Source organism: Pteropus medius, unplaced genomic scaffold, assembly GCF_902729225.1.
Source record: "Pteropus medius unplaced genomic scaffold, Ma_sr-lr_union100, whole genome shotgun sequence".
In the NCBI taxonomy this organism is placed as follows: domain Eukaryota; kingdom Metazoa; phylum Chordata; class Mammalia; order Chiroptera; family Pteropodidae; genus Pteropus; species Pteropus medius.
In genome coordinates this window covers 2621947-2626775 of record NW_024344378.1, presented here as the reverse complement: position 1 = coordinate 2626775, position 4829 = coordinate 2621947, and positions in this window count along the sequence as shown.

The window sequence follows — 4829 nt, the reverse complement described above, 5'->3', positions numbered from 1 at the left end:
ACCCACGGATGATTTAGAAGCGTACTATGTATTTGCCAAGTGGTTTGAGATTTTCCTGTTAGCTTTTCATTATTAATTTCTGTTTGCTATTTGCTTCCATGTTGCTGGATAAAACGTTCTGTAGGATGTGAACATTTTTCAGTATGTAGAGATTTACGTTATGGCCCAGAAAATGGTCTTTTTTCACAAACGTATCTTGGACTATGAGAAAATGCTGGTGCTATATTATTGTATAAAAAATATAAATTATAACATGCACATATGCACTGTGATCCCAGTTTTATTAATAAAAAATATGTATGAGAAACATTCTGGAAGGCTGTACACCAAATGTTGACAGCACTTTTTATTTTTTTCCCCTTATCTTCTTCTGAATTAGATCTAAGTGAAAAAATCTAGCTTGTATGATCAAAAACTTTTGTTTTTTTAAATAAAGAGTGCAGCAGAATACACCTGAAACTAATATAATATTGTATGTCAACTGTCATTGGAAACAATAAATTAATTTAAAAAGAGAGAGAGAGAGAGAGAGAGAGAGAGTAGTGGATTGTGTGTCATGAAATGTGGTTTTGAAAACTGGGCCTGGGTGCCTCGGTTAACCTCGGGGAGACTCACCGTCAGCGTGGGGCTCACAGTCCCCACTGCACAGAGCTGACCTGTGACAGAGGCCAGGGCCAGCCCTGGGGGAGGCGCTTTGCCTTGCTAAAGCAGTGTGCACGTTCCAGCTGTGTTTTTATGATCGTGAAAAAGCCGCGCTTTTTAATCTCTTGGGTCCCTTTCAACCATTCGTTTTTAAGCTTCCCTGATTCTTTCACTGAAAGCAAATAAGAGGACCATGGAATTGAAAGGCGTGTCTGAAGTATCTCGTGCCTGTGGGCAGAACTCAGCATGCATTGCTGTTCGCCAGGTGTTTCTGGAAGCCTAGGATTGGGATGTGACTTGATTTTTCAGGGAAGTTCCAACGTCGAATGTTCTGTCCTGTTGCTCTCCTAACGTAGGAGTACTGACCACACATGTGATTTTATTTCTGGCCAGGATAATACGGATATTGGGTTCAAAGCTTTGCCCGAGAGGAGAAGAAAAATTCTCAGACATCTGACACACATAGAGACATGCACAGACACAGACACACACACACATATACAGACACACAGACACACATACACACAGACACACACAGACACACACACAGACACACACACAGACACACAGACACACACACACACAGACACACACAGACACATGACACACACACACACACACACACACACACACACACACACACACACACACACACACTCCCTCGTTCCCCAGAGCGGATGGTAGTAATCAAAGTTCCTGAGAACAAGGATATCAGTTGGTTTTACGACCTAAATTCCCCAGAATTCAGGAAGGGAGACAGGGAGTGGGGCCTGGAAGATGAGTTAGGGAGGGCCCGAGAGGTCTGGTGGTGACTGGCTTCCCTCCAGTATGACTTCATTTAAAGTCCTTTCCTTGCTTTTCCATGACAGCCATTCCATGGCTGAGCCGGCTCCCAGGGGAATAAAGGCTGCGGGGTCCCTCCTCCTTTGCTCAGTCCCCAAGGATCCCCTGCCCTTCCCTGGCCAACAGTAAGTCCCCAGCTCTAGGAAGAGCCCTTCCTTTCTACGTGTGTGGTCTTCTCTGAACCCATCTGCCCGCTGGGGACCACGACCTCTTGACATTGACCGGGAGCAGCTTTTCTAAGGTTGTTTCTCGGGATCCTAGGATCTGTCGTATCGATGCTCAAGACTCCATGCGATGCTGTTCCTAGAAAGTAGGGTCCTCTCCCGGCACGTGGTCCAGGTTCTTGATGCCTCGAACGGAGAATTGAGCAAGACAACGAAATACAGTCGAAAAGTTTTTATTAGAAGGGAAAGTCCACGTCCAGACGTGGAAGCAGGCCTGAGCAAAGGCGGCGTGGCTCCGAAGGCCTGGGGTTTTTTTTCCCCATTTGCTGTGGTCAGTCACTTTTCTTAGAGGGGTGGGCTTCTTGGATTGACACTAAGATTGGCAGGACTCAGTGAGTCATCATTTTGCATTCTGCGCATGTCTGTTCCCAGAATTCAGTGTGTTATAATGATATTAATGAAGTTCCGGGCATATGCATCCTATTGTAATGATGGTATAGTGATGCTCAGGTGAGTTGAAGGTCGTCGAGGTCTTCACTGTGCAGGTGCGAGTGACTGGCTTAAACTGGTACCTAATTTTCTGCCTACAGGTTTCTTTGTGTGAGTTAAAAAAAAAAGCCTTCTAGCTTGCTTAATTGTGGGCAGATTAGGACAGACCCCCCTTCTAGGATAGGATGACCTCAGTGTCTTCGCAGGTAGACCGGAAACCCCTAACTTTCCTGCCTAACTCTTTTCCTAAGAGTCACGAACTTCCTTATTATTAGCATGGATGCTGAGGGACGAGAGGTCCCTCCAGTATCTGCTTCCTGAGGAGAAAGCTCAGTCCCTGCCTACTGGGGTTCCATGGAGCCCCTTCCCTTTCTGCCTCAGTCAGGGCGGGGTCTTAGGTTTCCTGCTGAAGTGCTGCCTCAGTCCCTAGACAAGGAAAAGATACAAACTTATTATTTAAATCATATCTCTATTAATTTCTATTATCGATTAAGTGAGTAAAGGAAAACAGGCTTGGTTAATATGTTTCTTAAAGAGAACAAAAGACCTTTGGCCTAAAGTCCCCTCCCCTCTCAGACTCTAAGGGCCCTGCCTCGCCTAACACCCTTTCTGCTAACAATGGGCTGATGACCCTTATCAATAGCCAGAGGATCTGAGTCACCAGTTCGGGGCAATTATCGGGACTGGAGAGGGAGGGCCTTTTTCCCAAAGAAAGGAGGGAAGAAAACTTAACTAGGTTTACTAAAAAGATTAAGAACTCTGCAAGCGACGTCCTCTATTGTTTCCTGCTAAAAGATTAAGAATTTTACAAGTGATGCCCTGTATCAATGTCCCCTCTCCAAGCTCCCCATTCATTAGACATGTAGCACGTATTGACGACTAAGCCTTTAAGGTCAGCATCGTCCATCTTATTACCGACATGTCCTCCCACTGCTTACGGGCGATAGCTTCGTGCCCTGGAGAAGGAAGTATTTTGCGAGCGAGGACTTTGTTTTGCTCTTTAGAGCTCACGGAGGGCATTTCGGCAGAACGTGTTAACTGAGTGATAAACACACGAGTACACGTTTCTGTAGAAGGTCAGACCAAAACAGACCGGACGAGAGGAAAAAAAACCAAAGCGCTCGGAGGGATTCCCAGACAGCTGACACATGCTTCTCTTCTTGGCTTCGCTGTTGTGTCTGAGGTCAAGGACGTACCCAGAAACCCTCCCATCGCGGGCAGTGCCAGCAAAACAAAGCCAGAGGCCCTGGACCAGCTCCCGCTGTTTCTGGCTCTGAAAGGAAAGGCTGCTCGAACGCTCACGCCACAGGAAGGAAAACTCTGCAATAAAGCCGTGTCCCGGGGTCAAATCCTTAAACAACTAATGAATAAATAAGACCAAAAAAAAAGCAAAAAACAAAAAACAAAAACAAAAAAAACCGTTAGGATGGCGTGGAGGTCAGACCGTATTTGGAAAGAAATGGGAGGATCAGGGAAAGATGGGGAGAGAGTCAGGAGCTCAAGACATGAAGGCCCAGGGACAGCGGTGCTGGAGAGGATGGTCAGACAAAGTGAGGGAGACAGAGAAGGCAGGAGAGGGAGGAGGGAGCAGGGTGGGGGGAAAGGGGAAAAGAGGGAAAGAGGAGGGTCATCCTCAGAAGACAGAGCGACCGAGGTCCGCGAAGGCGAAGGGCGGGAAGGAGACGAGGAGCAGCTTCACGAAGAGAACCGAAGGATGCGAGCGCTAGAAATAGCCAGGGGGCCGCATGGGACGGTCCGGCGGAGGGACGTGCGCGCGCCAGGAGGACGCCGCCGCCCACAGATGGAGGCTTGGGCGTCGCGGCGCCTGCCACGGCGTTCGGGGCCCGATTCGGGTCTGTTTGTGACAGGACCGAGCTGAGCTCCGGGGCTGGGACTGCCGGCCGTTGAGACGTCTTTCTGCTCCGCAGACAAAGGAAGCGAGGACGTTCGGAGGGCTCGGAACGTCACCCAGACGCGTCTTCACCACGATGACAAGGACGCTCAAGCTTCTTTCTGCTCCAGGGCCGTCTCTGTGCCACCGCGTCCTAGGCCGGGGGAGGGCCTACGAGGGGGACACGTGGCCACGCGTCTCTGTACGATTTCAGTAAGTGCAGTCAGGACAGGTGCGTGTCCCTCTCCCTCTGACCTACGCAGTGTGCAGTCACTCTGTGTACAGTTCCATCGGCCGCAGATGTCCTGGCACAGAAATGGCTTCAGAGAGGCCTCTGCCACCCCCGGCAGGATGACACGCAGGTACACGGCCTGCGGTCTTACTGGCACGTGACTGTGCCCTGTGGCGCTGGGTCACCGCAGGATGGGACTACGGGAGGGGCGTGAGGCGTGAAGCGTGCCGAGCTGGGGAAAACCTTTGCAGTCATCGGATGCAAATGAGCAAATGGGGGGATTCAGGTCCTACCAAGGCCTAATGGAAGCCGAGGTCCCCGTCCACGGGAATACATGTGACACTGTAGCTCACGCAGTCTCGGTCACACCGCGGGTCCTGGGGACATTCGAGGCCCCTGTTTGTACCATTTACTGAACATTGGCTCCCTGAAGGCAGAGTTTTCACCTGTAGTCAACAGCTTAGTGCCCGGCACGGAGCAGAGAAGCAGCGTATACGTATGAGACTGATGAATGAATGAACGGAGGATACATGTGCCGAAATGAACATCTGGTTGTACAGTCTCCAGA